This window comes from Lepisosteus platostomus, chromosome 15 (assembly GCF_059453375.1).
Source record: "Lepisosteus platostomus isolate fLepPlt1 chromosome 15, fLepPlt1.hap1, whole genome shotgun sequence".
Classification (NCBI taxonomy): Eukaryota; Metazoa; Chordata; class Actinopteri; order Semionotiformes; family Lepisosteidae; genus Lepisosteus; species Lepisosteus platostomus.
Genome location: NC_142625.1, coordinates 17,742,268 through 17,761,452, shown reverse-complemented (window position 1 = coordinate 17,761,452; position 19,185 = coordinate 17,742,268). Strand labels below are relative to the sequence as shown.

The window sequence follows — 19,185 nt, the reverse complement described above, 5'->3', positions numbered from 1 at the left end:
TTACTTGAAGTGACAATAATTGGTTGAATTATATACCTAGTGTATGAATACCTGCTCCAATAGGTGTATACACAGGTTGTGAAAATTACTCTTCAAGAAACCACTCTGTGGAGTGAACAATGGAAATGTAAAATTTCTATGTTTTGTAGAATAAACATAACAAACAGTGACTTTAAACAATTAATGTCCAGGCTAAAAAGATTTTAATCTTTAACCTATAATAAGTGAGCTGCTGTTGCCTTAGGGCTACAAAAATTATTTGGTCACTGTGGGCAGGATATAATTACTGTATTCTCTGATTAAACTCTGTCGGTTACGTAGCTTCAGGATTTTGTGATAAGAGAGCCTTAAAGCTGCAAGGTCCTGGAAGGTGAGTGGGGCCTCGGGGCAAGGAGGTATTAAGAAGTTTGTATTCAATGAATGAGAGAGATTCAATAAACTCGCCAGCTCCAAAAATGACGTTTATGTTTACTGCAAGTGGTGCTTTGAGCTCTGCTGGCGTGACCTGATATGGAACTGTTCCTCACAAAAAGCGAGGAAAAAAAGGAACTGTGGTTTCCTTAGCAACTAAGTGTATAAAAACTCTCGCCTCGGGGACCATTAGAAAATCTTTCTGTTTTTTGTTTGGAATTGCAAAGCACTTTTTCTTTTGATACAACATGATTATAGGAATGACATGTTTTATCAGTTCTTCTCACCACTACAATCCTCCTTCAAGCGCAAGAGATTTCATATGCACATTCTCTGAAACTTATACTCTCATCACCTGTCTGCTTGTTGGAAAGCTACTGTATTTTCTTGTTTTCCAGCAGAGCTCTCATCTGCTTAATTAAATCCTGAGATGGAGCACTAGTTATCTTACTCAGGTCTTTTTTGTGTGTTTCATGTTCAGCCATCAAACAGTTTACATTTCCTGCAACACTTCAAGCAACTTCAGCTACTGTTTAAAAAATGAATATAAAGGGCCCATTAAGCTAATTATTAGTTTAGGATGAGTTAAGTATACCGTAGCTGTGAAATTCTTATTCTTCATCAATAATTTACAGTTTAATATGTATAAAACTTAATGTCTTCTCTTAACAAATTTGCATTTGAATTCTTGCTCTTCCATGTGTTCCTAGTGTTTTCCGTTAAGAATTCACTACAAGAAAATGGTGTGCTGTCTAATTTACCAGAGAAACAAGTTCAATTAAACAGGCATAAGGCCAGGTTTTATGTGAAAATCTGGAAGGCCTACCTTATGTTCTAATGTGTAAAAAAGTGGATTAACTTAACATAAGAAATAGGCAACTGTATTCTCTTTTTATTTTAAAAGTGTAAATTACATTTCATTGTAATCTATGATTATTTACAAGCAGCTTCTTCAATTTCATGAGTTGTAGGAACTCTAAAACCTCCTTTGTGAAACTCTAATGTCAAAAGATAATGGAAAGCAAGTGATATTACTTTTGACTTATTGGAGGGTGAAAAACTAAGATACTGTACGACACTTGTCTAGAATGATTTCTCCAAATTGCGACCTCTTTCTAGCCACTCATCCAGTGACACAGAAACATTCTGTGGGTATTGCATGATTATTGCAAGCACTGTTTTGAAGCATCTACATAAAAGAGGAGTCCATGTTCATTGATCTGTACAGTCCTGCTCTCAGACTCATCCAAGATTGACTTCAATGGACTAACCAGTACACTTTCTGGAATCAGATCCATTAGGCTAGTGTGCTTTTCTGTGATTAATCAACCCATCAAGCATCACTGGGACATCTTTGATCATCAGGTTAGTGTTCTTCAAAGGAAGCCCCAAACCATAGCTCAGCTCTCTGCTAGTTTATCATGGCTTGAAATGTCTTTTTCACTCATATTGTTACTGATGTTTCTCATATCCGTATTTATTGTTGGTATTTTAGAGGAATAATTTTTTAAAAGCCTTACACTTGATTGAAGGGCTTAATTGTTTAGTTAAAAATAGATCTTGCCTATTGATATTGCAGTTATGGAAGGTCTTGAAAACCGTGAATGCAGTACCCCTAGGGACCTCCATGTGTGCCTGCCTGCCTTTGTGTGAGTGGCAGATAACTCTGAATCTAACGAGTATCAAGCAGCAGGTGCTGCCAGTCAGCACTTTACTTCTATACTGTAAGTGACTGTGGGCTTTGCTCTGACTTTGTTAATGTTTGCACAATACCCTCCTTGTAAAAATTAATATGTTGTATTTAGAATATATTAGAACATAATCTCTTATACAGTATTTAGAATACATTGCAAAGAAACTGTATGCGCCTTTCACTATGGGTTTAGATAACTTCATAGTTAAGAAAACATTTAGATCTCATTTCTAAGCTAATTACACCCATATTTATGTACACATGAAACCAGACATTAAACAAACACTGTTTGTTATACCGTTCTTATGATTTTATAGAATGGATGCAACACAACTTTTTACATGTGAACTCATACAAGACCAAAGTTGATTGGGTCTATTTATCAAATCTTTAATGTGTCAACACACACTATGTTTGGCTATTGATGTTCCTGAAATCACTCCAACTAATAAAAATTGTATTATTATTATTCATCCATTCATTTACTAACCAGTTGATTTAATTCAGGGTCACAGGGGCCCCGTAGCAAACAATGAGCACAAGGCGGGGTACACCCTGGATGGGAATCCAGTCCATTACAAGGCAGACAGACAGACACAAACACATACACCAGGGCCAGTTTTCCCAGAAGCCAGTTAACCTACCAGTATATGTTTGGATTGTGGGAAGAAACCCACTGAAACAGAGGAATGAAATACAAACTCCACAAAGACAGTACCCCAAGAATTGAGCACAGCACCCCAGCACAATGAGGCAGCAGTACTAACCACTGGGCCATTTTTCCACTGTAACACCCACATATTCTGTGTAAATCACCCAGTGACACATCAAGCAACCAGTGAAGTGTTGTCTTTGCAAGGTTGCAAGGTGAGGGAGGAACAGTATTGAAACTCTAAGTTCTTCACCTGACCTTCTCTAGGCAAGAGGTGTTCCAATAGATATTTGAACCAAATTGTTAATGCAGTTGCTTGTAAATTATTGATGTTTAGCATCATAACAGTATTATAAATTGTAATGCAAAATTAAATGTCAGAACAAATCTATCAAGTGTATACTGTAGATTCATTTGCTGGGGAATACTTTTGCCACTTAACTGTTATGAATTCTACTTGCCAGAAAAGAATGATTGAGCCTGATAGAGATGTCCCTTAACTACGATTGGAACATGAGCTGAGAATTAATTGAAACAGGATCTTTTGAATTCATTTAAAATCTGATTGATGTCTTCCTTTAGTGAAGTCACAAATAAAATAAACCAAATAGAAATCGTGGCTCATACAAAGGAAATTTACTGTCAAATTGTTTTTAAATAACTGTCATTTTCAGATATCGCTTCTTCCAAGGGAGCACAGTATAGACAGCAATTCCACACTTTCAGTCTCTCATACTCATCTTGCAATCTACAGTTTTGTTACTTTTTAATATGTGCTGCACTCAGATTTTAAAAGCATTGGAAAATCTCACATGCCAAAATCATACACCTGCCACAGTTTGAGGCTTAGAAAAAAAGGAAGCAATAGTACATTGTACGTAGCAAATCAGCATGATGTGCATTATAAAACAAGAGATAAAAGGTCCTTTTTCACAATTTTGTGAACCATTGCTACTGTATGTAGAAGAGCATCGGCAGAATTGTATCCTTAAAAATAAAGGGGGATGTTGCGTGCGATTTTCTGTTGCATTTGTTATATATTACATATAAGTCAATATTGATTGAATTCTTCATTATGCCTATACTTTTTATATAGCGTATTACCAATGGGAGGCAAAACAGTATGATATTACCAACCATGCAATAACTGTTGGATTAAAGTATTGATTTATAAAGCCAGAGCTAATTTATTTGATACGGGAAAGAAAGAAAAAGGAATTAACAAAAGAGCACTACTTTAATTTTTGGAAAACTGCAAAAACAAAACAGGCTTTAGACCTACAGTATTAAAGCTGAAGCTTATTTTGCTGCCCGTCTTTAGCTTAGTCATTATTTGTAGCAGGTTCTGTTTCTGTTATAGTCCTTTAAAAAAGGTTACAAGTTTTTGCTATTATTTTTTCGTTTTTACTTTTGAGCCCCATATCCATTTTTTAAAAGAGGAGCTAAAGGATTTAATCAGTCATTTTCTCAGGAATCCCATGAGCATGGATGAGGAGACGTCATACTGTATGAAGGCTTCGGTTTTCTTGGCCCTCTTTACAGAAGCAGTGGATTACATTTAAAAGAGATGGGCGCCAGTCGGCTTGGCACAAGAATACACAATGAAATCCAGTAATGGAAGAATCTAGAATGGAAGGGGGGGGGCAAAGGAAATCAAAAAGGGGGGAGCATGGGGAACAAAGATCAAGGGAGAACTGCAGGGAAAAACAAAATAAAGCATTAGGTAATTAAATGCTTATGCCTAAATGCTAAGAGTAGTAGAAACAAATTAGTTTAGATAGAAGCTACCAAATTAGCAGATAATTGTGCTATTATTGCAATCACAGAAACATGGCAAATGTAAAATAATGGTGATGAATGAAATATTAGATTCACTGTTACAGAGATTAAAGAAAAGATAGAAGAGAGGGAGGTGTAAAGCCAAATTGTTAAAAATAGTATTCGTGAATGTGATGCAAGGCTAGAGGAATGAACAGGCTCTGAACACATTAATGACTTCTTTCTTACCCGTTTTTTTGGAGCAAATATCAAATTAAATTCTTGCATACATCTAGTCTTTTCCAGCATCAAGACTGAGGCAAACATAACCATAAATGGGATGCTTCGAAGTATATTCTGAAACTTGTGTCCAAAGCAAAAGTTTAGCATTTTCAGAAAGAAGGCTTAAGGAAGAGACACAGCTTAAGTTTGCAGATCACACTAAATTAGCATGATTAGCACTGTAAAAGCATGAACTTAAATTTTAAAAGACTGAGATATACTGTATATTCATAGTCTTGAATTTTATTACTAATTGATATTTGCTCTTAGCAGTGTTGCTCAATAGAGAATATACTGTGAAAGTCACAGGTTAGTGATGAGTGACCACCACCATTACAGTATATGCAACTGGACTGTGAACCAAACTCTAGATTTTATCCCTAGATGCAACATGTCATCCCAACACAGCCTACAAATGTTCAGTCAGGCTGAAGCCTGGCAAGTAGGGCATCCACTGTATACTGTAGCTGCCACATTTGTATCTTGTGAGGAGCTTGCTGTTACACATGCTGAAGAAGATCATAGACTGTCCAGCTAGAATGTTGTCATATTAGCATAAGCCCACAGGGAGGTGTCCCAAGACTTGATCAATGTAGCACTATGCAGACAGGTTACCATCAATCATTACAAGTGGAGTATTGTAGCGACTACGCAGACCATCACACTTGGGCCTCCTTATCAATTTACATATCAGTCTGCAAATCTTGTCCATCTGGTTTAGTCCACATAAAATCTTGATTCATTGAGAAGGAGAACTTTGCGCCACTACTGAGTAGTCCACCTGAAGTTCAGCACTTTAGTCAAGCCTCCAACATACAGTACCACCAGTGTTGTCATAATAAGCAGGGTATTCTGGTTACTTTCTGTATTATCCATTCTTGATGTTCAGCACCCAAAACAAAGGATCAGGATCACCTCATCACCAGTGTTCATACAACTCTCTCAATAATTAGGTAATTTAGTACTTATGCAACAGACAAATTCATTCAAATACTGCACATCACAGGCAGCCAAGAATGGTGATTTATTCCTGAACCAAGAACAACTGCCAAAAATATGTCATCAATGTTTAATCAAATCTTATACTTTTTTAGATTTTTTTCTAGAAACATACAGCACATGCATAAAATTGGGTCTAAGTTTCTTTTAATGTTCATTTTGCCAAGAAATAAGTACTTCTATAAGTATTTCTATTCACAGCCTTTACACTACGGACACTCTGTTCAAACGTAGCTTATATCAGCTCATGTTATTATTACCTCATAAAGTAAACAGGGTTATCACCAGAACTCAAATTTTGTCATACTGAACATCCTCTCTGAAATTTAATTGAGCTTGGAGCAGAAATACGCATTAATACAAACTAAATACATGCCCTTGCGCAGTGATGTTTACTTTTCAATTCCCCACTGTGCTCTATAAAAATGTCTACTCCGTATGTACAGTAGACAGGACCTGAATCAAGTTGTATGATTTGATAATCAAGGCAATTGGTCTGTAAATTCATATACAGTATATACAGTAGCTCAAAAGATACTTGTACTTGCTTCACTTTTTTTTGTAGAATATATTTTTTGTTTTGTTCTGTTCTATTAAAGTCACTATAATATTATTTCATTAATATAAGATACAAGCTCTTGCAAAAAGTACATTTGGTATGCATAAACTAATCCAAGATATACACAGCTGTATTGACTTTGAAAGTACAAACCTATTTTACACAGATATGTAATGTATATTTCCATCTTGGAAAAACTGAAATGTATCAAAATTGAGAAAGAAAGGTTGTATTGCAATGCTCAATATTTCCCTTGGATCCACAAAGAAAAACAAACATTTATGTATGTATCAATAATGCATGTGACAAAGCCCTCAATTGCAGAATTCGGGAGGTAAAACAAATATTGTGAAATGTTTTATGCAGCTAGATAAAATAAATCAATAATACCATTTATATAATTATCTCTCTCTAGCCACACTATGCTGTTGTCCCATGGGGTTGAACACAGCAGATATATGCATAAAGCAATGTACACATGCTCAGGAATGCTGTGTACATTTATCATCAGGCAATAATAGTCTAAGCTCCGTAGCTAATAAAATAAATAGGCAAGCTGGTATTGAGGTGGTGTTGTACGATTGTATAATGGCATTGCACTCCATTGGAAACCCAGGCCATTCTTCTGTTTGAAGCCTTACAAGTGTGATTTTGCTGCAGCATAATTGCTCAGAGGGAGGTTTTTTGTGAGCATTGTAATATGGATATCTGATATATGTCATTTGTACAGTAGATGATATGTATGCAGGATGGAAGTAAAAATTGGATGATTTTGTAGACCAATGGAACACAATCTCTGTTTGTCATCCAGTAAAAATCCAAACACAAATTTAGCTAAAAGGAAATTTAGGGTCTTGATGATTGCTTTTTAATTTAAAAACCTCACGGATTATGGGAGTGTAAATTAGAACATAATTGAAACTTTGTTTTTTAATATAACTAAATCAAATTTATATAATCTGCTGGATGCAAGAATAACTCATTCAATTAACCACTGGGTTAAGGGGAAAAACAAAACTTCTTACCAGGATCAGGCCTCAGTTTTCACTGTCATTTGCAATTTGCTTAACCTGTTTGTCTGTCAGATGGGACGTGTAACTGTAGTTAACAGATCTACATTATCTGACCTGTATTGGTCTGTGTTCTAAAGATTGATGCCTACAGTGTATATAGATAACTGCAGTAGATTGTAGCAGTTTATGAAGCAGTGTATTATGGGTTATGCTTTAGTTATTCAGTTTCTGTAAGGAAATGGCTTTTGTGTAGACCTGTTATCAGAGCAATGCCTACAGTGTATATGTCACTCAGGGTTGTGCTGCGCAATAAGAGAAACATTAAATAGCAAAACAAAACTCTGTGGTCCCCAAAGTTATCACAGATTCAATTCTGGTGTATCTTTCGGGAAAGAATAATAAAAGAAAAACAAAATGTAAAAAGTTAAGAAAATGCGTTCTCCAGGGCAAAGAGAAGAGAGGGAGCTTTGCCAAGCTTTTCTGTGGATATCTCTACCAGGCAGTAGGCAGTAGTGTTGCTGAACTTGTGTAGTCTTTTAAACAGTCTGTGCACAGTCAAACTGCTGCTTGGGTCCAGCTGCAACTGAGAGACTGTTTGTCCCCGCTACAGCTTTTACTGAATACACTTCGATATTCAGGATGTCAACTTAAAAGAGTCCAACTGTCTTAATTTCCTTGATCAGGTTTTCTTCTTTTACAGAACAATATTTTGCACAGAATTCTGTACTTTCTTGACTCTCTCTGTCTGGCATCTTGGAGTAAAGTTTAGGTCCTGACTCGAAATGTTTGCAATTGCATGGTTGGAAAAGAGAGGTTAGTTGGAGAAAGAAGATGAACAGTGAGGTAACCAATGGAAATGTACTGAGTTCTAATATTGAAAGTACTGTAGGACACCGCAGTTGACAATTGGTCAGCTTATTATCAGGTACAGTCCCATTACCCACCCTTCAGGTCCCTGAATGGTGGATTGTCCTTTGTGTAATTGTCAGAGGGGCCATTTTAACTGGATTCCATTGCTTTTACACAGAGACCCGAGCTTCTTTTTTTAAGGGAGCAGAAAGATTATTAGAAATCTTTAATCACACTAAATTCTAAATGCGATAATACAGTATGCCTTGCTGCTACACCTCAAGGTACAGTGCCTAACCCTTGTGAACACCAAGGTTTTACTGTAAATAAAAATCATTGTTATTACATTATTCAGTATACATTTCATATCTATATAATGTCAAAGATTTCCCAAGGAAGACATAATGCAGCCCACAGAATTCCTACATTCGTCTCCCCTATGACTCCAGGGAGCTAGCTGTAAACATACTGTACATTTCCTGAGGAAAGGGCTATGAAGTGTACAATAGGTAGGCTTTGAAAGAGAACTAATGCTGAAGTTAAAGAGAACTAAAATATTTATCAAGCTCCTGGAATCACATATTAATATGTTGGTATTGTCTGTCTATGGGGTATTCAGTTTTCTACATATTGCACATGCATTCTTGTTGATTTTCTAATGAATTCCTCTTACAGCAATAATAATAGATATAGAGGTGGATAATAAGCTGGATCCCACAAGTATAAAAACTCATCAATATTATAGATATTAAGAGGTTATTTAACCCATTTGGTTGTTAATTCCTTATAGAACCAAGGAGCATACAGCCAGTTCAACAACGTGGCAGGCAGTACTCTATAGATACTCAAACCCTATTGTATAAAAAGTACCTCCTGTTTTCTGTCCTAAACGGACACCCACCGAACTTCTACTTGTGTCCTTGTTTTACTATAGTTTATCATGTCGTTCTGTAGGTTGACTTTGTGAGCGCCTTTCAAGAAAATACATCTATCAATTCCCGTTGTACTCATTTCTGCTCAAGACAAAAAGTATTACCAGTCTTTAACACGTCTGAGACTAAGACATTACTTTAAGGACAGGTTAACCTTTTTTGCCTTCTTTGGAGTTATTCCAATGCAGATCCTTTGAATGTCCATTGTCATTAAGTCTTATCTTAAACAAATTGTATCTTTTTTCCATTCAGGCAAAGTGATTTATCATGTTTTAGAATATATCAGTTGTTAGCTAGCAGCCTTATCAGTTGGTCTGTTCTTCAGATTCTGTCCACAGACAAGAGATGCCTGAGAGTAGTCTTTCTCGAAATGCTGATATGGTATAAGCACCTGTAATTGGTGTTTCTTTAACAGCTGCAGCAGACATCACACATACAGTACCTTTTAGAGGGGGGGTCTAACTTATAAATATTCAGTCATAATCCTACAAATGGTAGCTTTACACCACCAGCTCTTCAGCCAAGTACAGACATCAAATGTTCCTCTTATACTGAGCAGGATTACTATTATATGTGTATACTGTATGTACACTATTATGTTTGACACCTCTGTACATATATAAGAATATAAGAAATCTTACAAATAAAAAGAGCCATTTGGCCCATCTGGCCTGTTTACAGATTTATCAGGACATACAGTATACAATGAAAATGCAAAGCCACAGGTATATATATTTAGAATAGATATACAGTTACTGGTCAAATGAATAGTCTGTCTATATGGTAGGCAGCACATGTTTATCTTGAGAAATACTGTATGAGAAAGACTTCTATCACTTTCTCTGGACAAAACTGTAAGAACTCCATCCTGTTGAAAACCAGTAGAACAGCTAGCCCAACCATAACTGTACATGGTGGGGTTTCCTAATATTTTGAACAGTGGCTGAATATACAGTGTATATTTTCTGAAACCCCAGTGTTTGCTGTCTTAATGACAGACGTGTGTTTTTTCTTTTTATTGCAATGCCCGTTGTTTGTTACAGAGTGATGCCCTTTGCTGCAGGAGACCATGTTTCACACTGATTTCGAAAGACACCGTAAAAAGCACTTAACGGCTTTCTAGCACATGCTGATTTATGAAGCACACGAGGTGAAGATTCACTGTCATCTCATTTTACACTAAAAACACATAAACCCATTTTACACCTCTTTAAGCACTTCGTCTCCCTTGATTTCTGTTAAATGTAGCTCATGATTGTATTGCCAACTGTTCTGCGGAACATTTATCCCTAGGACTTTTAGATTGCAATTAAATTGCAAAATCAGAGCCTTATCCATAAGCATTTCCTACTGATGTATATTTAGTGTGGTTTTCCTAAAAGTTAAAACAAGTTCTAAGCTTAAAAATACTTTCAAATGTCTGCAAGGAACTATACACTAGAATTTTGCATACACATGTTATGATTTGTAGTTTATGTCCTATTAAACATTTCAGATTGGTTTGTGAAATGGTCATAATGATTAGAATCAGTCTTTGGGAGTTTTATAAGCTTGGGAATTTGTTTTACATTTCTTATTTTAATGATCTTGAAGATGTTTTAATTTATTTTTAGGCAATAATGATGTGATTCATACCTATTGTGTTACAAGTGTGCTTTTTGCACAGCTGCTAGGAGTCAAAATCCTATTAATCACATTTTTCAACTGCATTGCATAACCTCTCCAAGCTTCTAGAAAACTATGCTACACCTGGTGCTTCACCAGGGTAAAAATTGAGTTTTTTATTAGATACAAGTCCCGAAAGCACTGTAGTATGGGCACCAGTTGTGATAAATCACAGAACAGAGAGCACTCAATAAACATAATAAAAACTGATAATCTGAAGACAGACTCTCCTGTGTTGTTGATTTACCAAATCCATGCAACTCTGCATAGTTCTGAACTGGTGATTAATGTCAATAATTTTAACAGATTAGTACCACAAGGCAAATAGCATTTTTTTATTTTGTGTATGCTAAAATCACTTTATGTTAATCTTCCTTAATATAAATATCAAGTGACAACGTGACTCTTAAGAATAGGAGCATGCATTTTATTTCTTGAGATACATTTAGAAATTGATCTTATTTTCAGCAATATTTGCTCCTAAAAAAGTGACAATGATTACATACAACTGAATGTCAATGTTTTTACTTATTATGTAAATATTATAGCTACCATTTAACTTCTAAATATTTTGTTTTAACTGGAACACTCTTCACGTTTCTGATTGTTTGCTATCAGTTCTTCAGTTTAACCATCACTGGCATTAATTGCCACGTGGAAAACTATCCTTATGAAAGTTAAACGATTTCAATTTTGTTTTAAATAATAAGGTAATGGGAAACTGTAAAATAAGGAAATTTAGTACCCTTTTCTTTGTCACAACTTCAGAGAGAAATAATTCTTGATGTGGGGTTACAATTCTGTTTTTTTGCCAGAGGCCAGCGTGCCTTCATTATTTCTCATTGCTATTTGTCGTAAAGATTTATCTTAAAAGGGTCGATAACAAAAGCTGTTACAACAACACTACCAAAAACGAAGGAGTCTTTAGATATCCTCTCAAGCTATGAAAATGAGCCAAGAGTGATTGTACACAGATCATTTGCAGTATAGATCTTTTAAAAACCATTCAATTGGTCCAACTGTCCTGGCTCAATCAAAATCTATTCATACTGGCAGCCAGCATTAGCCTAGTAGTCAGACCGCTATTTTGCTAGTTCAATTAAATTGCAGCTCCCTCATAATTAACAGCTGTGTTGTCTATAGATCGATACAGAGCTCTTCATTACAGAGATCCTGAGCTTTCTTAGAGCTTGCTGAAAAGTTTCTTTACTAATCCAGAAAAGGCACCTGGCATTAAGGCAATATTATATGTTGCATTTATTAACACAAAAGATGGATTTTGGAGACTGTAAGTACAATCAAAATTTAAACCAAGATATCTAATGTTATAGGAAAGACAAGGAACCTCATTAGATGGATAATTGTAAAATGTGTACCTTTCTGTACTTTACTCATACTTTAAGAAGAGCTGCTGGCTAAGGTGACTTAGAGTAAGCCACAGTGAAAATCTGTGGCTGTACAGTTACATTTGTGCACGTATTTTCAAAGACATTTTTGATTTTCTGAACATACTATATATAATTTGCAGTTTAAGGTCTTGGCTCTGTTATCTAATTACAAGCAAGCAAGTATGCATAAAGACAATATAACTCTGCTTGTTGAAAAAGCACTCATTATCTTAACATTCAATCCAATTTCTAGTTCAAGTTGGAGGGAACAAAAATATTTTCCTTCCTTAGAAAACTAGGGTGAAGATGGTCATAAGAGAAGACGGAGTATTAATCTCAAACATAAACTGAATTCTTTTTAAACCAAGGACATTCTTTTAAAAAAAGGATCATTTTAAATAGTAAATGTCAGTTTTTATGTAGTTGTAATTGACTATTTAACTGAATTTGTATGACAGAACTTGCTACTAATCCTTTGAGCATGTGTGGATTTTAATGTGTACAGTGTGACAGAAGGTTAAATAAAGCAGTTGTCAATAGTTAATGAAACAGCATGTGCTTAGGAGCAGAAGCTGTTTATAATGCATCTCTCTCTGCGGTGAAGGCTATGTGTGGCTAAACAATGGCAGCTCTCGCAATAGCACAGTCGAGTGCACAGTCTATTTGGGCAGTGTCAGTTTCAAGCTGGGCTTGTGTTAGTGCCTGGGGTGGTGGACTGATTGAAAAGTACTGTTCTTTAGCAATTCAATTTCTAGTCAAAAAGCAGGTTGTGGTATTTTGCTGGGAGTTCACCTTTAGCTCAGTGTGCTCTAGAAGGTTGGTGTAAAACTAAACAGAAGTGTTATCCATGCTGCCTTTGCTGGAATTTCATTGATTGATTGATTGATTGATTAATTCATCTAGAAGCTTTTCCAAAAAGCATGACCCACTAGTTCCAAGATTTAATCCAACAAACATGCTCTTTATTTTAAAATCCACAGTGCTTTGTGTGTTTAAAGTAGAGCAATGTACATACTTTACATTTAAATGAATTACAGTCACTGTAATTGGGCTAAAATGTTTGAAACACCCCAGTTAATGTTGTATTTGGTTTTCGATGCATTAAACAGTAACGTCCCTGACTAGTATATTATTCTTACTGTATCTCAGTAATATATATTATTGGTGGAACATGCAGTCCAAATCTACACACCTGTCATCTTGTGACAAGTGCCAAGATCTCCCCAAGAGCAGTCCAGAAAGTCATCCAGGAAGTCACAAACAACCCCAGAGTAACATGCATCAACAACCAAGGTAAGATCGACACATAATGCTTTTCTCTTTCTAAAAAGAACATTATCATCTCAACCTGGCAACTTGACAGAGCATTTGGACAATACACAAGACTGCTGGAAGAATGTTCTCCGGACAAAAAAATGTTTTGTGTCACTAAACCATACAGTATTGCCATCTAAATTAGGAATGTGCTGGGAGTTTCATGGTTTGGTGCTTAAATTATTTGCTGCATTAGGACCTGGACTACTTGTCATTATTGTTGGACCCATAAATTTGGTGTTGTATCAAGAAATACTGGAGAAGAATGTCAGGCCATCCCTTTGTCAGCTGAAGCTGAATTGAATGTAGATCATGCAGCAAGACAATGACCCTAAACATACAAGAAGATATACAACAGAATGGTGGGAGAAGATTAAATTTCTCAGAATGGACCACATTTCGAAAGGCATAAACAGTTTGTCTAGTTAAAGTCATTGTTGATCTACTGTGAACTGAGGGTTCACATACTTCACTTACTTTTGGATCATATTATTAATCAAATAATCCAAATTCGGTATATCTTACGTTTTTGTGCTATATGTTAAATCAGCTTTATCTTAATTTTTTTATTAAGACTTACATGAAGATCTAATTATATATTAAGTACATTATTATTATTAAAATATATGCTAAGTATTTACAGTTTATATTTTATATGTATGAACCAGTATGAACCAGACAAGAGGGTTCACTAACTTTTTCTTGCCACTGTGGTCATAATTTGCCTTCAGAACTTTGTGGACTTATAAAGTTAGTTGACCAATTCGAGCAAATATACAGTACCTTGGAGCACACATAAAATAGAGCTCATAAAACAGGGCTATGTGCCCTTTGAGAATGACAATATACAATGACAAGGTCATGAACATCAACTCTGTCCACCAAGAAATGTGAGCAAGCTACATCAGTTGTTAAATATATTGTATTTATATATTACATTCTGTTGTTGTCTTTGGGAACATATGCTCCATGTTTAAATTTGCTTGTGTATCAGATTTATTGCACTGTGGTTCACAAGTCAACTAACTTTGTTTTTTTACTAATGAACCCTGTACATTTGAACTTCCAAACAATTTAATACCAGTAGAGTCAAGTTTGTCAAAATTCTTTTGGAGATTTCATTCATATGTATTATACTGACTACTTCTTTACAAGTGATGAATAGTTGCACATGCTCTATTAAGTGTTCAAACTTATACAGGTTCATGCAGGGATTACAATAAGGTCTGATAACCAGGTGTGTGAAACATAGTCAAAGAAGTACAAGTCTACTATTTCTATGATTAATGATAATATTGAACAGCAACAATTTTGTAGCTACAATCGGAAGTAAATACATAATTACTATAATTTATTTAACAACAGATGGATGTTAAACTATCAGCTTGTCACCTACATGGTCATTATTTCTATCTGTTCCTGTTTTCCATCCTAATGTTTATGTTCTGAGTCATTTTCCATTGTTATTGTTTCTTGGTCTGTTAATTGCCATTAAATGTATCTGGAAAGCATTTTGAGGGTCTGTGAAGCTAAGCAGTAGGCTGAAAAAAACAGATTAAAAATCACAAAGCTCCAGAACAAGTGAAAAATATATCTGACATATACCTGGAATTAGTGACTTTTAAGTGAGTTATATGCAGTGTGAGTGTGAATATAGAGTCTTTAACCTATTAACCCATCAGTTAAAGAGCTTCATGTTTCATGGTGCAGTAGGCAGAGTAGAGTATAGTAAAACATGAGTGGAGGAGTAATACAAAAACAAGTTTTATATAGGTATATAAACATATGTACAGTATATACATGTACTGGTAGAGACAAGTAAAGTATTATAATTACTGTATATATTTTAAATTAGCTACTTCATTTCAAAATATTAACCTCTGTTGAGATGAATGATTGAACGTACAAGAGGTATCAAGAATAAATATGGGTACCTAGTGATGTTTAGGCAACAGTATTGAATAGAGGGCAGGAAGGGTGTGGGTTCCAGAGCAGGAAGGTTGTGGGTGGTTTGCTGCTATGGTAGCCTACTTGACTCATGTGCCTCAAGTGAATTCCTTGCTGTATAAATGGGTACTCTCTATCCATCCATTTTCTAAATATTTCCTCCAATTTAGGGTTGGGGGTATCCAGAGCCTATCCTGGAAAACAATGGGCAGAAGTGGGGTACACCCTGGATGGGAAGCCAGTCCCACACACACTCACGCCAGGGTCAATTTTCCCAGAAGCCAATTAACCTACAGTACCATTATCTTTTTGGACTGTGAGAGGAAAACCAACTGAACATAGGGAGAACACACAAACTACATACAGACAGCACCGCGGGTTTGGAATTGAACCTAGGGCCCCAAGATTGAGAGGCAGCAGTGCTGACCACCACATCAACGTGCCATCCCTCTCCAGATTGTGAATTACTTACAAGCATTCATTCTCAACAGACTGGTTAACTAACTTTTAACTAATGTTTTTTCCTGAATGACCCGGTTCTAGTTTCCGGATACCATTATTTATATTTCAAACATCACAAGATGTACTCTTCCAAGCCCTAGAAAAACTCTATGCAATTTATTGGAAATTCTGTACACTGAAAAAAAAAAACAAGAAAATATTAATTTGAAAAACGTAATGGAATAAAAGCCCACCCATCCTCTTTGAGCGTTAATGACTGATCCACTGTGCACATAATACTTACTGTATGACTAATGACTGTGATTCCTGCCATAATTGCTTCAAAACATGCAGTAAGTGGATAAAATGTGCTACAAATGAGAAGATGTCCAATCTTGCTCATCCTTTTCCTTAAAGATGTTTATTGATCATTGTCTCATCTCAGTGTGACTTGGCAGTATTTTCCTTAAGCCCACATTGCTTTGTGTAATGATGTGCCTCCTCTTCTCATGGCTTAATCAAATTGTGCTTAATTTCTATTTATGATTTAAGTCTTTGGTGAGTCAGCTGCAAAACATCTACAGTACACATATCAAAGAAATAAAAGGTCACTTACGAAAATGGAAACAAGGCACAGTGTGATATTTTTAGTTGAAAGTGATCTGAAATGTGGAAAAAGAAATCAACTGCATGAAGTTTTGGGAGCAGAAGAGCAGGCCTTAAAAAGGTTACTTCCCCCTCCAGCTGTGACAAAACGGAGTTGGTTGAGTTTTGTCGCCCAGATATGTGGCTCGATTTGAGTTTGGACTGCATCACTAACCAGGATTCTCCTAGTACAGTAGCAGTGTAAATTGGCTTAGAGTTAGTGGACAGGATTCTTTCATCTTTGGATCTAAGAGCAACTCCTAGGAAAGGCTAGGCATCTTTAAGCTTGCTGTCATATCAGTGTAAGACACACGCTTGTGAGATATTGTGGAGCTCGCTGTGCTATATGGAATATATGAGTGAGAAGTGAACATCAATTTCCCTACGGGATTAATAAAGTATTATCTACTCTATCTATCTATGTCAGTGTACTGTATCTGCAGATCCCCATTTTACCTGTTCAGCACAGGGGTTGCGCCCACAAAGGTGAGTGATAAAAAACCTTTCACATTTGATGGAGAAATCATCAGTTTTTTATGACCCACCTTTATAAGAAGTAGAAAAATAATAAGATAAAGGAATAGAAAAATTATTGGAGAGTGAAGATCGCTGTGTCCAGAGATTGCGTGTTCCAATCTTGAATATGTCTTTAGACTAAAGCCTTCATTTTTAATATAAAAAGTGCAGTGATACAGTACTGTATACAGTATCTGTCACACCCTCTGCAGGCAGAGGGCACTTCTACTCTGTCCTGTCCCTAGTTTCCTGTGCTTTGCTGTCCTTCTGGTGTCTCTCTGTTTGGGGCTATACTGTATATTTCCGGGTCACTCATTCCTCTTTGCTCAACATTGACGTTCGGATGTTCTGTAACCCTCCTAGCACCAGGTCGCTGCTAGAAACCGGCATAGGTTTCTATATGGCAATTCCTGAACTCTTACACTGCTGAGCCCAGGCTAACCCCTGTCCCGCCGCTACGCAGAGGATCTTTTTCCGCTCTCTTGCCATACCACAGTTCGTCCCTTCTGACATCCGTGACAATATCCTCCAGGTTTCTTTCTGTCTTCTGTCCTTCACAGCTGCTAGAAGAATGGTTGTGCCCAAACCCAGAAGGTTCTTTTGTTGCTTTTGTTGCTGATGTCACTATACTATCAGATGATAGTTCAGTTTATACCGGCATTTTCAAAGAGAGATCTGTATTTCTTAAATTTGCCAAAATACATGTACTGTAGGTGCATTGCTTTTTTAACTGTGGGAATATCTTATATCTAACTTTACGTTTTCTTTTAGAAATTCTAGGTATGGAAGCTGATTTAATTTTTTAACTACTTCCAGTCATTAAAAAAAAAATAGACTAAGCACTACAACCCCTGTACAGCACAGGGTCAATAAGGAACTGCGCATCCACACCTCTGACTTTCCAGCCTGTCAGAGGTGTTTGCCATTGAAAACCATATGAGCTCCAGAGTGCCTCACAGGAGAGTTAGTATTGACCTGAGAGAAATATACAGTATCTCTCAGTGACTATGCTGAAAGGTCTCAGAGTTCTCTGTAGCAAGGAATCATGGGATTTGGCCTTAGCTGACTCTGTACTAATTGAACACAACTGCATGAGATATCCTAGTCACAAACAGTCAATGTCAGAGCACAGAATTGCAGCTGCTTATTCTGAACTTGCCTCCGAGCAAGCTACTTCACCAATTGAGCTTCTAGCAAACCCCCCGCTATTCATTTTATATCCAAATTGATATAGCAAAGGTGATATACACTAGGTGATATAACAAAAATCACATAATCTGCTCATAACAAGACATGCAGTTCATCACTTCATCCTATTTCAATTGTAGTAGAATAACCGTAAGAAATGTGGAACCATTATAGCCTTTTCATTCTTTTGACGTTTAAATTGAAAGGTGGCTTATAGGGCTTTGTGTAGGCCTTTATATTTTATAGTTTATAATATGGTTTATATTTTGGAAAGAGAGAATGGAAAGCTAAGAGAGCAATCTATACAATGCTAGAAATCAGCAGAGAAACAATTGGCTCTTTAAAACAAGGTCAGTGCACAGATTAGAATATTGAATGTGGGGAGAGACATCTCCAAAAAGCTCATTGCAAAGTAAATAACTTTGTCTTTTTTTTCCTTTTCAGTGGCGCTTAACCTGCTTTAAGCAATGATGATGGTCATTTGGAAAAAACACAGCATGAAATCATCATTCTGGTAGATTGCCTCAGTACAAATAGACCTCTGAATGAAGCAACCACTATACACAGGTAAGAAAAAGACTTGGCATCATTTGAATGTCATTACCAGCGCTAATACCTTTGTAAAAAAACTACAGGGTTGTCCACAGCAAAATGGTCTGTTATATGATTATACTGCATGTAACATTCACTTCCATGCCCAGACTCTAAACTGTACTGTAATCTTCATCCATTAATCTTACCATCAAGGTATAATAGACAACTTTAAGACAACTATTGCATAATAGAACAATTGTTTAAAATTAGGATTTTCAAAAGAAGATATTTTCCAGAATCTCAGATAAATCTCAAAGTGGCAGATTTGAAAAAAAAAAAAAGCAGAACACAAACATACTGTATATGGTTCAAATATGAACTTTACAGAACAAAATATGT

At 36.1% G+C, this 19,185-nt stretch overlaps 1 protein-coding gene across 1 annotated transcript in view; it reads left to right on the top strand.

The window, feature by feature from the left end:
- cdh22 (cadherin 22) overlaps positions 1-19,185 on the top strand; it is a 290,864-nt gene that overhangs the window by 65,486 nt on the left and 206,193 nt on the right. The window contains exon 2 of the mRNA XM_088607873.1: positions 18,697-18,819. The gene's annotated coding sequence lies outside the window, so the exon portion shown is untranslated. The remainder of the gene's footprint in view (positions 1-18,696; positions 18,820-19,185) is intronic.